This window comes from Nerophis ophidion, linkage group LG11 (assembly GCF_033978795.1).
Source record: "Nerophis ophidion isolate RoL-2023_Sa linkage group LG11, RoL_Noph_v1.0, whole genome shotgun sequence".
Lineage (NCBI taxonomy): Eukaryota > Metazoa > Chordata > Actinopteri > Syngnathiformes > Syngnathidae > Nerophis > Nerophis ophidion.
In genome coordinates, this window is record NC_084621.1 from 2,199,032 (window position 1) to 2,221,694 (window position 22,663).

General features: G+C 40.3%; 1 long non-coding RNA gene across 2 annotated transcripts; it reads right to left on the bottom strand.

Annotated features, from left to right (window-relative positions):
- Positions 1 to 8,681: 8,681 nt before the first annotated feature.
- Positions 8,682 to 22,455, bottom strand: LOC133561523 (uncharacterized). Of its 2 annotated transcripts, XR_009808713.1 has the most exons (5): positions 21,681 to 22,455; positions 21,519 to 21,615; positions 14,995 to 15,044; positions 14,234 to 14,874; positions 8,682 to 9,606 (listed from the first exon to the last, which is right to left on the bottom strand). It is a non-coding gene; the product is annotated as an uncharacterized LOC133561523 (long non-coding RNA). The 2 variants fall into 2 exon arrangements; XR_009808712.1 differs by having other exon boundaries at positions 14,234 to 15,044.
- Positions 22,456 to 22,663: the final 208 nt, after the last annotated feature.

Below are 22,663 nucleotides of genomic sequence, written 5' to 3' on the forward strand. Positions count from 1 at the left end.
ACTTTTTTGCCCCACTGCATAAAACGCTTTTTCTCTAGTGACTCAAAGCACCTTTACATAGTGAAACCCAATATCTAAGTTACATTTAAACCAGTGTGGGTGTGGCACTGGGAGCCGGTGGGTCAAGTGTCTTGCCCAAAGACACAAGGGCAGTGACTAGGATGGCAGAAGCTGGGATCGAACATAGAACCCTCAAGTTGCTGGCACGGCCACTCTCCTAACTTCGCCACGCCGTCCCCCAAAAAAGATGGAACCATGAAACGAGATCTATTGGGTAATAAAAGTTAATAAAGGAGTACTGGTGATGGAAAGCGTGCACATGACAGTGAAATCCCAAAAGAACATTTCTTTAAACTAGAATAAACCACACACGCACGCACACACACACAATCCAATAATAACAATTATGATAACACAGAGAAGTTAGACAATTAAAATTGATTGTGTTGCCCCGCATCTCTGCTGTGACAGCCGTTAAAAATGAGTGCTTTCATCCGTTGTAAAATCACTACTTAGGGACCGGGTTAAAAACAATTAACATGAAAGAGAAACAACCATTTAAAAACAAGAATATTCTTCATAAATGAGATTTTGGCAAAATAATATAAGCTTTCACAGGCCAAAAAAAAAACACTTTTAACTGTGATACTGTATTACTACATTTTTAGGTATTGTTATTGTCATCATGATGCTCCAATTCGTCCAAACGTGGACTTTGGGGTTTGTTTTTCCGGAATGCAGAGGAAAGTTGGCACGAGCAAGGCGTGAATGGAAGTAGATCCTTCATTTTTAACACTATAACTAACAAAAGGCGTGCACAATGGTGGAGAACAAACCTGACTACTGAAAACAAAAACTAGCACAAAGGCATAACTATGGACAAAAGACAAAACTCAATAACTGTTACATAAAAAAACCACAAACTTACGTGGCATGGGCAGAAGGGAAACTATGGACAGTGTGGTTAACAGGCATGGCATGTAGGGAGTAGAGATAAAGTCACCAGGCTGACCACCTGGCAACTACAGGTTTAAATAATAAAGGTGACTGAACAGGTGCGTGACATGACAGGTGAAACTAAGGAGTTGCTATGGTAACAAAACAAACCAGGAAGTGATTCTCCAAAAAACAAAACATGACCCCATAGACGTGACACAATTAGGACGTCCACAATTAACACTTGACTAAAGGCAAATAACCAACGGGTTGCTTAATTAGTGCTGGGTCAAAAAAACATTGACATTAAAAGCTGGGGCTGTCAGCAGCACCTGATGAGTTTTTTTAATTAACTGTGAGCAGCTCTCTAAATAAATTATACATATTTTATCATTAAAGGATAAATGATCAGCATCCAGCACCTTTCTCTGCACGCGCTTTAAAATGTCTGTAGTCAGCTGATTTGATGTCTGATGTGGGTGGGTGGGGCCCGACTGGCTGCACAGCGAGGGGGCGTGGCTTAGAGGGATTAGGGTTTGGAGTAATTATGAATGCTTAGGAAACAAATTCAACAGAAGAAAATAACGTCCATCCATCCATTTTCTACTGCTTGTCCTTTTTCTAAGATTACATGATGATTTAGTTTAGAGCGGAAACGATTCCTCGAGTAACTCGAGTAATTCCCTTACAAAATATATATTCGAGGAATTTTCTCTGCCTTAGGGCGTCGTTAAGTTTTGTTTTTTTTACGGCACTTTGCCAGTCAAAGCTTAAGTTTCGCACGGACTGTTTAGGTATTGCACTGCGTGTTTACTTCAGATCATACACCGACCGCTCCTTTAAACCTCTTATGGCCCAAGCTGTTTGTTGACATGCTCTTTTTTTTATTTCTCTTCGCTAATTGGGCTTATTGCACCATAATTAGAACAAAAAGTTAAAAACATCTTTTGATATGATGTACTAGTAAGGGAAAAACCTACAACTAGGCCTGGGCCGATAAAACATTTCGCTAATACAAACTCGTCAGACCACAGAACACTTTTCCACTTTGCATCAGTCCATCTGAGATGATCTCGGGCCCAGAGAAGCTGGCAGTGTTTCTGGATGTTGTTGATAAATGGCTTTCGCTTTGCATAGTAGAGCTTTAACTTGCACTTACAGATGTAGCGACCAACTGTAGTTACTGACAGTGGTTTTATGAAGTGTTCCTGAGCCCATGTGGTGATATCCTTTAGAGATTGATGTTGGTTTTTTATACAGTGCCGTCTGAGGGATCGAAGGTCAGTCATTCATTGTTGGTTTCCCGCCATGCCGCTTACGTGGAGTGATTTCTCCAGATTCTCTGAACCTTTTGATGATATTATGGAGCGTAGATGTTGAAATCCCTAAAATTGTTGCAATTGCACTTTGAGAAAGGTTGTTCTTAAACTGTTTGACTATTTGCTCACACAGTTGTGGACAAAGGGGTGTACCTCGCCCCATCCTTTCTTGTGAAAGACTGAGCATTTTTTTGGGAAGTTGTTTTTATAGCCAATCATGGCACCCACCTGTTCCCAATTAGCCTGCACACCTGTGGGATGTTCCAAATAAGTGTTTGATGAGCATTCCTCAACTTTATCAGTATTTATTGCCACCTTTCCCAACTTCTTTGTCACGTGTTGCTGGCATCAAATTCTAAAGGTAATGATTATTTGCAAAAAAAAATGTTTATGAGTTTGAACATGAAATATGTTGTCTTTGTAGCATATTCAACTGAATATGGCTTGAAAAGGATTTGCAAATCATTGTATTCTGTTTATATTTACATCTAACACAATTTCCCAACTCATATGGAAACGGGGTTTGTACTTTGTCCCACAAATGATTACCGATTAACGAGATTGTTGTCAGCATTATTTTGAGACGAGCACTAATGCAATTATACTACGTAATAGTTAAAATGCAATTAACTTATTTTTCATTAGTATTTTTGACTTTTGTAATTGTTGGCCAGCAGTTTTGATTGTCTTAAAAAAGTAAACAATAAAAAACAAAAAAGACTCTCAATCTGTTGTAGCAAAAACCACACTTCATTAAATATTAAACATCTTGAAGTAAAGCTCTTTCCTTAGTTGGTTCTTTAGGGGCGGTTTAGCTCGGTTGGTAGAGCGGCCGTGTCAGCAACTTGAGGGTTCCAGGTTCGATCCCAGCTTCTGCCATCCTAGTCACTGCCGTAGTGTCCTTGGGCAAGACACTTTACCCACCTGCTCCCAGTGCCACCCATACTGGTTTAAATGTAAATTAGATATTGGATTTCACTATGTAAAGCGCTTTGAGTCACTCAAAAAAAGCGCTATATAAATATAATTCACTTCACTAGTGTTTTTTTTTTCTTGCCATTTATTTGAAAAAAATTGTGCATACTTACTTGTTTATTCATGTTGACAGGCCAACTTTTCTCATTCGGTTTGTAGCCAAAATACGGTATATTACCTTTTTTGGGACGGCGTGGCGTGGTTGGGAGAATAGCCGTGCCAGCAACCTGAGGGTTCCTGGTTCAATTCCCACTTTCTACCAAGCTCGTCACGTCACCCTTGCTCCTGATGGGTGCTGGTTAGCGCCTTGCATGGCAGCTCCCGCCATCAGTGTGTGAATGTGTGTGTGAATGGGTGAATGCGGAAATAGTGTCAAAGCGCTTTGAGTACCTTGAAGTAGCTTAGTGGTTAGAGAGTCCGCCCTGAGATCGGTAGGTTGTGAGTTCAAACCCCGGCCGAGTCATATCAAAGACTATAAAAATGGGACCTATTACCTCCCTGCTTGGCACTCAGCATCAAGGGTTGGAATTGGGGGTTAAATCACCAAAAATGATACCCGGGCGCGGCACCACTGCTGCCCACTGCTCCCCTCACCTCCCAAGGGGTGATCAAGGGTGATGGGTCAAATCCAGGGAATAATTTCGCCACATCTAGTGTGTGTGTGACAATCATTGGTACTTTAACTCTAACTTTAGCTATACAAGTATAACCAATTTACCATTAGTCCATAAGTACAAACCCTGTTTCCATATGAGTTGGGAAATTGTGTTAGATGTAAATATAAACAGAATACAATGATTTGCAAATCCTTTTCAAGCCATATTCAGTTGAATATGCTACAAAGACAACATATTTGATGTTCAAACTCATAAACTTTTTTTTTTTTTGCAAATAATCATTAACTTCAGAATTTGATGCCAGCAACACGTGACAAAGAAGTTGGGAAAGGTGGTAATAAATACTAATTCTCATCAAACACTTATTTGGAACATCCCACAGGTGTGCAGGCTAATTGGGAACAGGTGGGTGCCATGATTGGCTATAAAAGCAGCTTCCATGAAATGCTAAGTAATTCCCAAACAAGGATGGGGTGAGGGTCACCACTTTGTAAGCAAATTGTCAAACAGTTTTAGAACAACATTTCTCAACGAGCTATTGCAAGGAATTTAGGGATTTTACCATCTACGGTCCGTAAAATCATCAAAAGGTTCAGAGAATCTGGAGAAATCACTGCACATAAGCGACGATATTACAAACCTTTGGTCCCTCACACGGTACTGCATCAAAAACCGACATCAGTGTGTAAAGGATATCACCACATGGGCTCAGGAACACTTCATAAAACCACTGTAAGTAACTACAGTTGGTCGCTACATCTCTAAGTGCAAGTTAAAACTCTACTATGCAAAGCTAAACCCATTTATCAACAACACCCAGAAACGGCGCCAGCTTCGCTGGGCCACAGGAGAGCAGCCATGACGGAGAAAATGTCTACCAGGAACTTCATCTTGGATTTTCGAGTAAAAAAGAAACACCGGAATAAATGCCAATACAGTAATCCCTCCCTTATTGTGGTTAATTGGTTCCGGACATGAATTGTAAACAAATTTCCGCTGATTATAATTGAAATATTTCCATAGCTAGAGCATAAAAAAACTCTTTACAACCTTCTAAATACGTTTTGAGACATGAAATAACAGCTTTTATTCACCTTTACAGTCTTTAAATCTAATATAGTAATCAATCAATCAAAGTTTATTTATCCATCCATCCATCCATCTTCTTCTACTTATCTGCTATGAGTTCCTCCCGGATGGCAGAGCTTCTCACCCTATCTCTAAGGGAGAGACCCGCCACACGGTGGAGGAAACTCATTTGGGCCGCTTGTACCCGTGATCTTATCCTTTCAGTCATGACCCAAAGCTCATGACCATAGGTGAGGATGGGAACATAGATCGACCGGTAAATTGAGAGCTTTGCCTTCCGGCTCAGCTCCTTCTTCACCACAACGGATCGGTACAACGTCCACATTACTGAAGACGCCGCACCGATCCGCCTGTCGATCTCACCATCCACTCTTCCCTCACTCGTGAACAAGACTCCTAGGTACTTGAACTCCTCCACTTGGGGCAGGGTCTCCTCCCCAACCCGTAGATGGCACTCCACCCTTTTCCGGACGAGAACCAAAGACTCTGACTTGGAGGTGCTGATTCTCATCCCAGTCGCTTCACACTCGGCTGCAAACCGATCCAGTGAGAGCTGAAGATCTTGGCCAGATGAAACCATCAGGACCACATCATCTGCAGAAAGCAGAGACCTAATCCTGCAGCCACCAAACCAGAACCCCTCAACGCCCTGACTGCACCTAGAAATGTTGTCTAATAAAAGTTATGAACAGAATCAGTGACAAAGGGCAGCCTTGATGGAGTTCAACCCTCACTGGAAATGTGTCCGACTTACTGCCGGCAATGCAAAATTTATTTATATAGCCCTTAATCACAAATTCCCCAAAGGGCTTCACAAACCACAATGACATCCTCGGATCAGATCCCACATCAATTTGTGGTGTTTAGTGGTGCAAGGACAAATTGTGAAGCAAAATCAAAATTAAATCAAGTGGAAATTGATAGAGTATATGAAACTAAATTCTTGTGAATAATAATTGGTCATAAACTATGTTAGAAACCACATATTGAATACATAAAGGGAAGAATATCCAAATCCATTGCTATTCTTTACAAAGTAAGACACATGCTGAATGACAAATGCCTGTATATCCATCCATCCATTTTCTACCGCTTATTCCCTTTTAGGGGTCGCGGGGGGCGCTGGCGCCTATCTCAGCTACAATCGGTTGGAAGGCGGGGTACACCCTGGACAAGTCGCCACCTCATCACAGGGCCAACACAGATAGACAGACAACATTCACACACTAGGGACCATTTAGTGTTGCCAATCAACCTATCCCCAGGTGCATGTCTTTGGAGGTGGGAGGAAGCCGGAGTACCCGGAGGGAACCCACGCAGTCACGGGGAGAACATGCAAACTCCACACAGAAAGATCCCGAGCCTGGATATATTATTGTTTTATTTTTCCATATTTAACATATTGTGTTGAAATTTGGGGAAATGTTTATAAAACAAACATAGATTCAATAATAAAACTTCAAAAAAGGATCATTAGAATAATACACAAAATGTGCTACTAAGAACATAGCAATCCATTATTTATAAGTTCTTATGTATTAACATTTTCAGACATTGTGTTTTTAAAAACAATGGAAATGATGTTTGAGTAAAGAACAACAGCCTTCCAGCTTGTATTCTTAGGTCATTTACATTAAGAGGAGAAAACTGTAATTCATGGGGGATATTGATTTTTGAAATAGGTAAAGTAAGTACCAATGATTGTCACACACACACTAAGTGTGGCAAAATTATTCTCTGCATTTGTCCCATCACCCTTGATCCCCCCTGGGAGGTGAGGGGAGCAGTGGGCAGCAGCGGTGGCCGCGCCCATAAATCATTTATGGCTTATTTAACCCCCAATTCCAGCCCTTAATGCTCCCTGCTTGACACTCAGCATCAAGGGTTGGAATTGGGGGTTAAATCACCATAAATGATTCCCGGGCGCGGCACCACTGCTGCCCACTGCTCCCCTCACCTGGATGCAATGAAATTTTGTTCTTAATTGTACTGTAAAGTTCAAATTTGAATGACAATAAAAAGGAAGTCCAAGTCTAAGAACGGATATAAAATACAAATGTATTTCAGTTTTAGAAGTTAAATGGTGGAAGAAGCTCAGTGATGAGTTGAAGACGTGGAGTTCTTTGTTAAGGTTTAAGAAAACCTTGAAAGGTGAAATAATTGAAAATTATAAAATATAGTAATAATTACTTTTATCCCATCGATTTTTTTTAATGGTGATCTAATTTTCAGTGAAGGTATAGGATAGGCAAATATACGCTTTGGCTTCAGCCTGTTCCTTTTTCAGTCATTCTTTTTCTTTTCTTCTGTGTGTTTATGTGTATGATTGTTGATATGCATAACCTGGACTGTTAAACTCATCACACAAAATGGTTGATTGATTACCGTATTTTTCAGACTATAAGTCGCAGTTTTTTCATAGTTTGGCCGGGGGTGCGACTTATACTCAGGAGCGACTTATGTGTGAAATTATTAACACTTTACCGTAAAATATCAAATAATATTATTTATCTCATTCACGTAAGAGACTAGACGTATAAGATTTCATGTGATTTATGGATTAGGAGTGAGAGATAGTTTGGTAAAGGTATAGCATGTTCTATATGTTATAGTTATTTGAATGACTCTTACCATAATATGTTAGGTTAACATAGCAGTTGCTTATTTATGCCTCATATAACCTACACTTATTCAGCCTGTTGTTCACTATTCTTTATTTATTTTAAATTGCCTTTCAAATGTCTATTCTTGGTGTTGGGTTTTATCAAATAAATTTCCCCCAAAAATGCGACTTATACTCCAGTGCGACTTATATATGTTTTCTTCCTTCTTTATTATAGATTTTCGGCAGGTGCGACTTATACTCCGGAGTGACTTATACTCCGAAGAATAAGACCGAATAATATGACCGAAATAAACTTATTTCATTCATTCATTCATCAGGGCAAGAAAAAAACTCAACCCTCTGTCAACAATGAGAAACCTTGGAAGGGGCCGCAGATGTAGGTATTAGTAACACTGCGTAAGACTGAGCCAATCAGTGGCCACGATACTGAACAGCAAGATTGGATTGGTTTGCTCTCATCTAGTAGCCAAGTCTGCTGTGATTTTTTTGGTAACAAGTACACACTATCATATATACTAGAACCATACTTGCCAACCCTCATGGATTTTCCGGAAGACTCCCGAAATTCATCGCCTCTCCCAAAAACCTCCCGGGACAAATTTTCTCCCGAAAATCTCCCGAAATTCAGGCGGAGCTGGAGGCCACGCCCCCTCCAGCTCCATGCGGACCTGAGTGAGGACAGCCTGTTTTCACGTCCGTTTTCCCACGATATAAACAGCGTGTCTGCCCAATGATGTTATAACTGTAGAATGATCGAGGGCGAGTTCTTGGTTTCTTATGTGGGTTTATTGTTAGGCAGTTTCATTAACATCCTCCCAGCGCGGTAACAACACACAACAACAGCAGTCACGTTTTCGTCTACCGTAAAGCAGTTTGTCTGCCGTACACAGCAATGTTGTGACACTCTTAAACAGGACAATACTGCCATCTACTGTAAATGCACTACAACACCTCCAGGGAATCATCAACCTTTTACTAGTACCCTCCTCCATTCACATCCCATCTCCCCGGAATGTAAATAACCTAATGTAAATAATCGAATGTATTTCTAATGTATATACTTGTTCATATGCTATGTGAACTCACTATGTTCTCTGCTGGCTGTACATATCCTACTAAGTCACACCTACACTATTTCAATGTCCACATTTCTCTGTTGATGCAATTGTTGATGACTGAAGTACTGATATCAACCAAAGCTCCTCATCCCACCCCCGGATTGTAAATAATGTAAATAATTCAATGTATATACTATGATGATTAACTTGTGTGATGACTGTATTATGTTGATAGTATATATTTGTACCATGAATTGATTAACGTGGACCCCGACTTAAACAAGTTGAAAAACTTATTGGGGTGTTACCATTTAGTGGTCAATTGTACGGAATATGTACTGAACTGTGCAATCTACTAATAAAAGATTCAATCAATCAATCATGCATATGTGACGCCCCCCTCCCCAAACCTGACCCCGCCTAACGAAATCAGAGGTCTCAAGTTTGGAAAGTATGACTAGAAGCCGACCCAGCCTTCTTCAGGCAAGAAGCTGGGTACACTTACTACTTATTCAGCTCATGTAGCTATTTTCATGCTTGTAAATGATTAATTTAGGCCAAAAATGTTGTAGAATGTTTTAAAAAAGTGTGATGTAGTGGATTTAAAGCACGGTGTGGCGAGGAATGACTGTATTGTGCAAAAAGGTGGTAAGATTGACGTGTCAGTGCTACTTAGGTGTTTAATGGAGGGGAACAGTCCAATTAAAGGGTCTATTAAAATACACAATTATTTTGAACATGTTACTGACATTCCTGCAGTGTTTTGGTGCTGATATGTGCAACAGGATGTGTTGGTGGAGGTCTCACATGAGAGATGAAAGCTGATGAGAGCGCAGAGTGGGCGGCCTGCGCTGTGGTGGCTTTGCATGAGCGCACACCGGGGTTGTGGCGGGCCTTGATTCAGCAAAGGTTCCTATCCTGATCCTCGGCCGCCTTTTCCACCTTCTCCTTCCTCTCTTCTTTCAGGAAATGCGGATGTCTCCTCGCTTAAGAAGAGGGGAAAAAAGAAGCAGAAATAAGACGGTGGTTTAGGTTGATGTTAGTTTTCTCTTTTTCACGTTTGGTCCAGACTCACATCTGGTTTTCTGTTGTTCAATAAATGAGGGGATTAATTCAGAAAGTCAACCATGAATATCAATCAAATATTATAAATATAAACACATACAATACACTACTTTCAAGGAAAACATTTTTTTTTTTAGAATTTTTGCCCATCATCCACAATCTTTAAGCCAGGCAAGAACACTCGTGTCTCCCTTTGCTGTGCATTCTAAATAGTGAAAAACAGCAAGTAAGAGGAAGCTAAACGGGAATGGGGGAGTCCTCTATTCTGCCTATAAAGCCATCTAACAAAAAACACCCAAAATGGCCAACAACGTCCTATTTACATGCTGTGACCGAGGTATTAACCAAGCTATAGTGACATTGGTATTGTAAGAGCCTGGGGCGTAGCACCAAACTCTGTGCCCCCGTACACAAGACCCTAAACCTAACGTCGCCGCAAAATACACACATAATTGATACATTTACAAGCACTAAAAACTAAAGATGTCCGATAATATCGGCCTGCCGATATCATCAGCCGATAAATACTTTATAAAGTAATATTGGAAATGATCGGTATCTGTTTTAAAAAAGTAAAATGTATGTCTTTTCAAAATGCGACTGTGTACACAGACCTAGGGGGATATACAAAGTGCCAATAAACCTTGAAGGCACTGCCTTTGCGTGCCAGCCCAGTCATAAAATATCTACGGCTTTTCACACACACACACACACACACACACACACACACACACACACACACGAATGCAAGGCATACTTGATCAACAGCCATACAGGTCACACTGAGGGTGGCCGTATAAACAACTTTAACACTGTTACAAATATGCGCCACACTGTGAACCCACACCAAACAAGAATGACAAACACATTTCGGGAAAACATTCGCACCGTAACTCCAAATTAAACACAACAGAACAAATACCCAGCAGCACTAACTCTTCCGGGATGCAACAATATACAACCCCCCGCCACCTCAACCTCTCTCAGGGAGAGCATGTCCCAAATTCCTAGCTGCTGTTTTGAGGCATGTTTAAAAAAATAATGCACTTTGTGACTTTAATAATAAATATGGCAGTGCCATGTTGACATTTTTTTCCATAACTTGAGTTGATTTATTTTGGAAAACCATGTTACATTGTTTAATGCATCCAGCGGGGCTTCATAACAAAATTATGCATAATAATGTGTTAATTCCACAACTGTATATATCGGTATCGGCTGATACGGGTATTGGTAATTAAGAGTTAGACAATATCGGAATATCGGCAAAAAAGCCATTATCGGACATCTCTACTAAAAACTAATTATTCCATGGAGTTGGTTAAAATCTTAATTCAATTTTTGACTTTTTTAAAATGGAATTAACATATTTAGAACATGTCGATATAGCTCCCCCTAAATAATTTTGATATGTATTTAAAATATTTAATATAAAGGGACTAGATAATGAAATTAAATGGTCATTATTCACTTTAATATGATAATGAATATGTCAAATCGTCCATTACTTCAGAGTGTAGAGATGATCTGATACACATACAGTATTGGATTATAAGCAGTAGATAATATGAATCATATTACATTATTATTAGTGTATCTCCTGAGGGTTAAGTCTACCCATCTTTAAAAAAAAAAAAACTAACAATCCCTCTATTTTAAACTTTATTCAGAAGTCTTTGAACGCACCACACTCATGTGTAACGAGATGCAAAAGTGAAACTTGTAAATGCTACAGAGAGCTTTATTATATTTTTACCTTTCTACAGTAACCTTGTCCCTTTTCCAAAATGCTGGTGTTGTGTGAAGGTTTAAAAGGTGAGCTTTGATGATGTTATGACGTTTGTGTCGAGTGAAGTGTTCCAAATGAGGTGGAATGAACCATTTTGCATTTCTTCATTTGATACAAACAACCTCTTCTTTGAATCTAATCTTCGACTTCTAGACATTCTAATCTTAAACCAATTTGAGAGCATGAGCTTGACTAATGAAGCTGACGTGAATAAGAGGCAAAATGTCTTCTAAGACAAACCAAACAGTCCAGTTGCCATCGATCGAATGCCCTGAGAATTTAATGACCTGGATGAATGAAAACGCCCATAAAATACCAATTGTTGTGCATTTTTTTTGTACCAAATTCTGCTCAGTTATTTCCATTAATTTCATTTAGTTTACCATGTGATCTTATTGCCCTTGTAAATAATTACCTTTCCACTAATAATCAAAATCCCACTAAATTCTCCTTTGCAGCAGCGTAAAGATTGTCTCTTCCACTTGATTGTCACAGCAAGGCACTCACACTGTGTTGGTAATCTGCATGAAGATGATGAAGATGATGATGATGATGATAATGTTTTAGAAAATCACATCATTTGATGGTGGCTGCTGATCATTTGCATTAATGGAAGGACACCTCAGGTGCAAAAATGCACTCGCTTCACTTCAGTCATCATATTCATTAGCGTCTCACACACAAACAATAACACACCAGTATAATACACGTCGTTATGAAGCCATGGAAAGAGAATCCTGTTGTTTTTACAGAACACTATTGTTATGTTTGAGGGTCTCTACGGAAAAGCAAAAATACTCGTTTTCCTTAGCAGTATATTTTTTTCTTTTAACAGTTTGGGCCTTACAAACTGCAACAAGACGTGAGCTTGAAGCTGCAGTCCTTGGAAAAGGAGTGATTAAATACAAACAAATGATGTTTTAGTTCATGGATGATGAAATAAGAAAACAGGATTTAATTATTGTTGATTCTGAGGCAAGGAGGCAAACCTCAAAAAGTGAAAAAATATTTGTAAATAGGTAAATTTAGAAAGTAAACTATTTGTAAAGTGCTTCACAGATTTGAAAAAAAATCCCAAAGTGGTGTACATAGGTTAATTAAAACAACAAATAAATGAAAACAACAGGGCTGACATCACATGGACACAGATAAGACCTTCTGGAACAGGCCTGGGCCATTATTTTGACTCGAGGGCCACATTTAGAGAAAAAAAAATGTGTCTGGGGGCCGGTATATCTATTTTTAGGAACACTGATACAAAACCTCACAATAATGTCTGATTGAATGCTAAAAAAGTTATGACAGACCGCCTTAAAAAACTAGATAGAATGTTACACTTTTCTGTGAACGATAAAATACTGAATATTGACAAAATATGAATGCCACACCCCCTTTTGATCGACATATTTTACAATCAAGTGAAATGCAACAAAAATGTAACAAGCGGTGAAATAGGAACGTGAATGGTACAAAATAAACCCACCTACAATCTAATATATCACTAAGCTTTAGAACAGTGGTTCTCAACCTTTTTTCAGTGATGTACCCCCTGTGAACATTTTTTTAATTCAAGTACCCCCTAATCAGAGCAAAGCATTTTTGGTTGAAAAAAAGAGATAAAGAAGTAAAATACAGCATTATGTCATCAGTTTCTGATTTATTAAATTGTATAACAGTGCAAAATACTGCTCATTTGTAGTGGTCTTTCTTGAACTATTTGGAAAAAAAGATAAAAAGATAACTAAAAACTTGTTGAAAAATAAACAAGTGATTCAATTATAAATAAATATTTCTCCACATAGAAGTAATCATCAACTTAAAGTGCCCTCTTTGGGGATTGTAATAGAGATCCATCTGGATTCATCAACTTACTTCTAAACATTTCTTCACAAAAAAATAAATCTTTAACATCAATATTTATGGAACATGTCCACAAAAAATCTAGCTGTCAACACTGAATATTGCATTGTTGCATTTCTTTTCACACTTTATGAACTTACATTCATATTTTGTTGAAGTATTATTCAATAAATACATTTTACAAAGGACTTTTAAATTGTTTCTATTTTTTAAAAATCTCACGTACCCCTTGGCATACCTTTACGTACCCCCAGGGGTACGCATACCCCCATTTGAGAACCACTGCTTTAGAACATTGTTGTGAAAATCTCCTAGTACGTCTGTGGAAATGCTTCCCACCCACACTGCTCGGTGGCTTGTCTCAGCTGCTGTGACGTAGATGACCATAGTAACTAATTAGATGACCATAGTAACTAATTAGATGAGCATGGTAACTAATTAGATTACCATGGTAACTAATTAGATTACCATAGTAACTGGTATATCATCCAAAAGCACAGATTCCAACCATTGAAATACTTTGTACAGTTGAAGACTTACAGTCATTAGAAAACATGACTGCACATCATAATAGGAGCTACAGTTTCCATCTTAAAGATCTAAAAAAAAAGTAGTTGGGGATGTCTAGCGGGCCAGATTGAAAAGTTTAACGTGCCGCATGTGGCCCCCAGGCCTTACTTTGCCCAGGTCTGTTCTGGAGGAAAGTTCTGTGATCAGATGAAACAAAAATGGAGCTGTTTGGCCACAATATCCAGCGATATGTTTGGAGAAAAGGTGAGGCCTTTAATCCCAACACCATGGCTACTGTCAAGCATGGCGGTGGTAATATTATGCTGTGGGCCTGTTTTGCTGCCAATGGAAGTGCTGCTTTAAATGGGACAATGAAAAAGGAGGATTACCTCCAAATTCTCCAGAGTAGTCCTGAGTTCAATCCGGGCTCGGGATCTTTCTGTGTGCAGTTTGCATGTTCTCCCCGTGACTGCGTGGGTTCCCTCCGGGTACTCCGACTTCCTCCCACCTCCAAAGACATGCACCTGGGGATAGGTTGATTGGCAACACTAAATTAGTCCTAGTGTGTGAATGTGAGCGTGAATGTTGTCTGTCTGTGTTGGCCCTGCGATGAGGTGGTGACTTGTCCAGGGTGTACCCCGCCTTTCGCCCAAATGCTGCTGAGATAGGCTCCAGCGCACCCGTGACCTCGAAAGGGACAAGTGGTACAAAATGGATGGATGGATAGTTTAAAAAAAAAAGTACTGTAAATGTTTTTATCCAAAGAAAGTGCAAATGCATCCACAATCAAAACACACATCTTAAAAGTATGAATATGCTGCGTAAATATTAAATACAGTAAATCCAGGCTAATCGCATTCACATTCACGTCAACGGCAGTCAAAAAAATTGGAAAAAGCTGCATAATTAAAAACTGTCATTGTCTTTCACTCCTTATCTCCATCTTTTTTGCTTTCTTCGGTCACGTCTTTAGCGTCGGGAGGGCTTCTTCTTCTTCTGTGGTGTTGCCACAGCAGGAGCAGCTGGCGGGCTGCGATAAAGAGTGATGGCGAAAGGAGAATGGGGGGATATTTCTGCACTAATTAGCACGCATTAATGAAGTGCATGGTGAAAAAAAAATAAATAAATGATGAAGGAAAGCATGAAATACCAGCGACAATGGCAGTAATGTCTGGGGTTCCACAGCTCTCTGCCGTTCATCTGGAGAAAACATTTCAAAAAGATAAAAGAGGAAACAACAATAAACATTTTTTTTCTTTTTAACATTGGTCATTGCCCTTTATAACGTCCTGTTGTGTAATGTGTCCCAACTTTTCCCACATAAATGAATTCATTAAACACATTAATATCAATCAAAATGTAGTACAAGATATGCTAAGCTATTGAAGTTAAATATCTCTAAAGATATTTAACGTGGCTGAAGTCAAAGGTTAAAATAAAATCAATCAATCAATCAATCAATGTTTACTTATATAGCCCTAAATCACTAGTGTCTCAAAGGGCTGCACAAACCACTACGACATCCTCGGTAGGCCCACATAAGGGCAAGGAAAACTCACACCCAGTGGGACGTCGGTGACAATGATGACTATGAGAACCTTGGAGAGGAGGAAAGCAATGGATGTCGAGCGGGTCTAACATGATACTGTGAAAGTTCAATCCATAATGGATCCAACACAGCCGCGAGAGTCCAGTCCAAAGCGGATCCAACACAGCAGCGAGAGTCCCGTTCACAGCGGAGCCAGCAGGAAACCATCCCAAGCGGAGGCGGATCAGCAGCGCAGAGATGTCCCCAGCCGATACACAGGCAAGCAGTACATGGCCACCGGATCGGACCGGACCCCCTCCACAAGGGAGAGTGGGACATGGAAGAAAAAGAAAAGAAACGGCAGATCAACTGGTCTAAAAAGGGGTCTATTTAAAGGCTAGAGTATACAAATTAGTTTTAAGGTGAGACTTAAATGCTTCTACTGAGGTGGCATCTCGAACTGTTACCGGGAGGGCATTCCAGAGTACTGGAGCCCGAACGGAAAACGCTCTATAGCCCGCAGACTTTTTTGGGGCTCTGGGAATCACTAATAAGCCGGAGTCCTTTGAACGCAGATTTCTTGCCGGGACATATGGTACAATACAATGGGCAAGATAGGCTGGAGCTAGACCGTGTAGTATTTTATACGTAAGTAGTAAAACCTTAAAGTCACATCTTAAGTGCACAGGAAGCCAGTGCAGGTGAGCCAGTATAGGTATATATGTATGTATATATGTATATAAAGGTATATACAGTATAGGTATATATGTATGTATATATGTATATAAAGGTATATACAGTACAGGCGTAATGTGATCAAACTTTCTTGTTCTTGTCAAAAGTCTAGCAGCCGCATTTTGTACCAACTGTAATCTTTTAATGCTAGACATGGGGAGACCCGGAAATAATACGTTACAGTAGTCGAGGCGAGACGAGAGAGAAAATCTAAGGTTCAGGACCCCCGTTGCATTTCATTAAAACATTTCGAACACAAAAACACAAATCGAGCATCTCCAATACAATATCGTCCCCTGAAAAAAAACAGTAGTGATATTAAAAGAAAAGAAACAAGAAACATGATGTGTCTGAAAAGAAGCAGGAAGAAACAAAAGCTTCTAATGTCCTGCCCCATCGCTCAGATATAATAATCAGATTCTTTATCAACAATACAATACGTAATCACCTAATAGGACAATACTTAGTATGCAGTACATAATACTGGAGACATATAATTACATGCATGAATAGTCACAATTTGAAACCCACACAATTCCATCAGATGTAGTGATTTTAGAAAGGTTGGCATAGAGCAAGCATTATGTCAGCTCAATGACCGAGAACTGGATTTCCTTTGAAAAGGTATCATACTATGATTTATTTTCTACATTTAAAACACTTCCTTGTGGTCTACATAACATGTAACGGTGGTTCTTTGGTCAGTGGGCGGTCTTACATACAATGGGGCAAAAAAGTATTTAGTCAGCCAGCGATTGTGCAAGTTCTCCCACTTCAAATGATGACAGAGGTCTGTCATTTTCATCATAGGTACACTTCAACTGTGAGAGACAGAATGTGAAAAAAAAATCCGGGATTTCACATTGTAGGAATTTTAAAGAATTTATTTGTAAATTATGGTGGAAAATAAGTATTTGGTCACTTCAAACAAGGAAGATCTCTGGCTCTCACAGACCTGTGACTTCTATTTTAAGAAGCTCTTCTGTCCTCCACTCGTTACCTGTATTAATGGAACCTGTTTGAACTTGTTATCTGTATAAAAGACACCTGTCCACAGCCTCAAACAGTCAGACTCCAAACTTCGCTATGGCCAAGACCAAAGAGCTGTTGAAGGACACCAGGAAAAGAATTGTAGACCTGCACCAGACTGGGAAGAGTGAATCTACAATAGGCAAGCAGCTTGGTGTGAAAAAATCAACTGTGGGAGCTATTATCAGAAAATGGAAGACATACAAGAACCCTGATAAGCTCCCTCGATCTGGGGCTCCACGCAAGATCTCATCCTGTGGGGTCAAAATAATCATGAGAACGGTGAGCAAAAATCCCAGAACCACACAGGAGGACCTGGTGAATGACCTGCAGAGAGCTGGGACCAAAGTAACAAAGGTTACCATGAGTAACACACCACGCCGACAGGGAATCAAATCCTGCAGTGCCAGACGTGTCTCCCTGCTTAAGCCAGCGCATGTCCAGGCCCGTCTGAAGTTTGCCAGAGAGCACATGGATGATACAGCAGAGGATTGGGAAAATGTCATGTGGTTAGATGAAACCAAAATAGTTTTTCAGCTAAGGGGACAGGACGATTGATCCGTGTTAAGGAAAGAATGAATGGGGCCATGTATCCTGAGATTTTGAGCCAACACCTTCTTCCATCAGTGAGAGCTTTGAATGGTTGATCAAATACTTATTTTCCACCATCATTTACAAATAAATTCTTTAAAATTCCTACAATGTTAATTCCTGACTTTTATTTCCACATTCTGTCTCTCACAGTTGAAGTGTACCTATGATGAAAATGACAGACCTCTGTCATCATTTGAAGTGGGAGAACTTGCACAATCGGTGGCTGACTAAATACTTCTTTGCTCCACTGTATATATATGTGTGGGGAAAAATCACAAGACTACTTAATCTGTACGGAACTGTTTCATGAGGGGTCACCTTGGGGGCCCACAGACACTGACCACACATAGGACAGAAGGCGGCAATATAATGACTTCATTTTCTGTATGTGTTCAGTAGCATCATTTTATATTTCCTGGCCCAATGCGGGTTGTTTTATGATTTATTGCATACATGTACATTTTTTTATCGAATACAGAAATTAAAAATAGAACCATATTTTTCGGAGTATAAGGCGCACCTGGACTCGGACTTGGAGGTGCTGATTCTCATTCCAGTCGCTTCACACTCGGCTGCGAACCGATCCAGTGAGAGCTGAAGATCCCGGCCAGATGAAGCCATCAGGACTACATCATCTGCAAAAAGCAGAGACCTAATCCCGTGGCCACCAAACCGGAACCCCTCAACGCCTTGACTGCGCCTAGAAATTCTGTCCATAAAAGTTATGAACAGAATCGGTGACAAAGGGCAGCCTTGGCGGAGTCCAACCTTCACTGGAAACGTGTCCGACTTACTGCCAGCAATGCGGACCAAGCTCTGACACTGATCATACAGGGAGCGGACTGCCACAATAAGACATTCCGATACCCCATACTCTCTGAGCACTCCCCACAGGACTTCCCGAGGGACACGGTCGAATGCCTTCTCCAAGTCCACAAAGCACATGTAGACTGGTTGGGCAAACTCCCATGCACCCTCAAGAACCCTGCCGAGAGTATAGAGCTGGTCCACAGTTCCACGACCAGGACGAAAACCACACTGTTCCTCCTGAATCCGAGGTTCGACTATCCGGCGAAGCCTCCTCTCCAGTACACCTGAATAAACCTTACCGGGAAGGCTGAGGAGTGTGATCCCACGAGTCCATGGTTCTCGCCCGGAAAAGGGTGGAGTGCCATCTCCGGGTTGGGGAGGAGACCCTGCCCCAAGTGGAGGAGTTCAAGTACCTAGGAGTCTTGTTCACGAGTGGGGGAAGAGTGGATCGTGAGATCGACAGGCGGATCGGTGCGGCGTCTTCAGTAATGCGGACGTTGTATCGATCCGTTGTGGTGAAGAAGGAGCTGAGCCGGAAGGCAAAGCTCTCAATTTACCGGTCGATCTACGTTCCCATCCTCACCTATGGTCATGAGCTTTGGGTCATGACCGAAAGGATAAGATCACGGGTACAAGCGGCCGAAATGAGTTTCCTCCGCCGGGTGGCGGGGCTCTCCCTTAGAGATAGGGTGAGAAGCTCTGCCGTCCGGGAGGAACTCAACGTAAAGCCGCTGCTCCTCCACATCGAGAGGAGCCAGATGAGGTGGTTCGGGCATCTGGTCAGGATGCCACCCGAACGCCTCCCTAGGGATGTGTTTAGGGCACGTCCAGCTGGTAGGAGGCCACGGGGAAGACCCAGGACACGTTGGAAAGACTATGTCTCCCGGCTGGCCTGGGAACGCCTCGGGATCCCCCGGGAAGAGCTAGACGAAGTGGCTGGAGATAGGGAAGTCTGGGCTTCCCTGCTTAGGCTGCTGCCCCCGCGACCCGACCTCGGATAAGCGGAAGATGATGGATGGATGGATGGATAAGGCGCACCTGCCGATAACGCATAATAAAGAAGGGAAAAAGATATATAAGTCGCACTGGAGTATAAGTCACATTTTTGGGGGGAATGTATTCGATAAAAGCAAACACCAAGAATAGACGTTTGAAAGGCAATTTAAAATAAATAAAGAATAGTGAACAACAGGCTGAATAAGTGTAGGTTATATGAGGCATAAATAAGCAACTGCTATGTTAACCTAACATATTATGGTAAGAGTCATTCAAATAACTATAACATATAGAACATGCTATACCTTTACCAAACTATCTCTCACTCCTAATCCATAAATCCCATGAAATATTATACGTCTAGTCTCTTACGTGAATGAGCTAAATATTATTATTTGATATTTTACGGTAATGTGTTAATAATTTCACACATAAGTCACTCCTGAGTACAAGTCGCACCCCGGCCAAACTATGAAAAAAACAGCGACTTATAGTCCGAAAAATACGGTAATTCATTGTTCTACAAAAAAATGGAGGTACAAATTCAAATAATAAAAAATAATATATAAAATCAACCTTCACAATGACAAAACATAAGAAATTGAAAGTTGTATCTCGAAAGTGGGAGCTCACAATTTGTATGTTTACATATCCATTAAGTATATAAAGATGCTAATTAAAATATAATTCCATTAAATACATATTTTAATAAATGAAAACATACGCATTGTTTGTGGTCAATGTATGCACAGACAAATGATAAAATTGTTTAAAAAAAAAAAAAATAAGTACATTTTGGTAAAATATATTTTCTGTATTTGAATAATTTTCAACAATCTTTTCAAATATTTAATACTAAAAATAAATATGTCACATGAACCAAATAGAAACAATGCTGTATAGTTTCAAAATATAATCAATTTCATTTAACCAATTTTAAATGAGGGGACGGCGTGGCGAAGTTGGTAGAGTGGCTGTGCCAACAATCTGAGGGTTACTGGTTCAATCCCCACCTTCTACCATCCTAGTCACGTCCGTTGTGTCCTTGAGCAAGACACTTCACCCTTGCTCCTGATGGGTCCTGTTGAGCGCCTTGCATGGCAGCTCCCGCCATCAGTGTGTGAATGTGTGTGTGAATGGGGAAATACTGTCAAAGCGCTTTGGGCTCCTTGATACTTTTTATTAGTAGATTGCACAGTTCAGTACATATTCCGTACAATTGACCACTAAATGGTAACACCCCAATAAGTTTTTCAACTTGTTTAAGTCGGGGTCCACGTTAATCAATTCAGGGGTAGAAAAGTGCTATAAAAGTACAACTCATTTACCATATTGAATAATCAAAATCATATTCAATACCAATAATTATCAGGGATTATGGAATTAGACAATAACAAAAAAACAAACTTCTAATAACTTAAAAAATATGAATGAGGATTCCTATTTGCATGTTCTCAAACTCTCATGGTACTCCTTTAAAGAATGTGGCGTGTGTATTCTTGTTTTTTTAACTGAAAAATATCAATAAAAATAAAGCTTTAGAGCAAATCTTCAATTGAACTGATAAAAAAAATTGTAGGTAGACACGGATTTTTTTGCAGAATGTTTAAGGGAGGGGTATCCAAAACGACCTGCGGCACAATTTAAGAAGTGGAATAAACAGGTGTAATGTAATGGGGAAAAAGTTGAAATGTTGACACTAGTAACAAAAAACCGACAAGCAAGCAGTTATATGTATTTAAAAAATATATATATTGATTTTGTTTTGAAAGTGAAAAATATCAAAATGACCAACGCACCCTTAAGATTTTTCAGTGTGCGGCACTCAGGGGAAAATTTTTTGGACACCCCTGATTTAAGCCTTGGTGGAGGTCTGCGGCCTTATTAACATCTTTAAAAGAAATGACTGTTTAACGTTATTACAATATCGTATTAAAATATTTACTGTATCATTTCAACAAGGTGTCAAATTCAATGCTCACCGGTGACGACGACGAGGGTGTGCACTCGAGACTCTTTGTCCACTGAGCAGATGAGTCTCCTGCCTGACCATTGACCTCGACCTAATGTCACGGGTGCCTGATAAATAAAAATCCGCCTGCGATGAATTAATGGATATTATGGGGAAAGGTTCCTTAGAGCACCTTTGCAAGGCACGCCATGCTTGTCGATGGTCCCGACGACCAGATTGTTGCCATGCTGCCACTCTAGTTTGTTGGTGAATTAGTTGAGGCCGCACTTGATGGTGGCGCTCTGGCCTGCTTTGGTATGGACCAGCTCAGCTCGCCTGCAGCGCAGTGCACTCAGCACTAAGAAAGCAAAGATGGAGGGGGAAAAAAAGATATCTTATGCATGACCGCAATTACAATGAAGCATTGTGTCGTCACTCACCCGATGGAAACATGATGGTCCTCATTGTGAAAGATGTACTTTAGGACAAACTAAAGAAATTGATGTAAAAGTGTTTCAAATCCGGGACAAACGCATCGCACGGAGCTTCTGTTTGAGATAAAAGACGAGCAGATCTAAATCCCTCAGTTCCCTCTACACTTCCTTCCTCTCACTTTTTTCTTTCTCTGTCAGGTAATCAAATAAGCAAACACATCCGTAGCTCTTGTTAAGTTCAACATTATGGAAATTTGCATAAGAAGCTGCTCAGTACAACATGAGCAACACATTTATTCACCTACACAAACATTTTTCCAAGCAGACACTTGAATGCTAGGTCCAAGATTGCCTGTGCAGTTTATGAAGTTTTTACGATGGTGACAGCTTGACTCCGGAACAGATTTATTCACTTTCAGGTTTCCATTATATACCAAGTGGAAAGAAAGCATTAAATCAAGGCAAGGGTCTAACCTCCACTAGGAAGGTAGTTAAATGTGTTTTGTATTCCGATTTAAGACTGAAATCCTTTCTCACTCTCCTGCACTTGCCAGTATGCAAACATTGCAAAGGCTGAACTTCCAAAAGGAAAGCACAAAGAAAGCTGCACTTGACAACTTCATGCTGAGATTGTGCACACCGCAGCTTAAATACAAAACACGTGTCACTGAAAAATCTTACATCACTTCAAAAGGGAGGCATTTCATCACCTGCAGGAAGAACGCAAAAAAAATGTGTACCC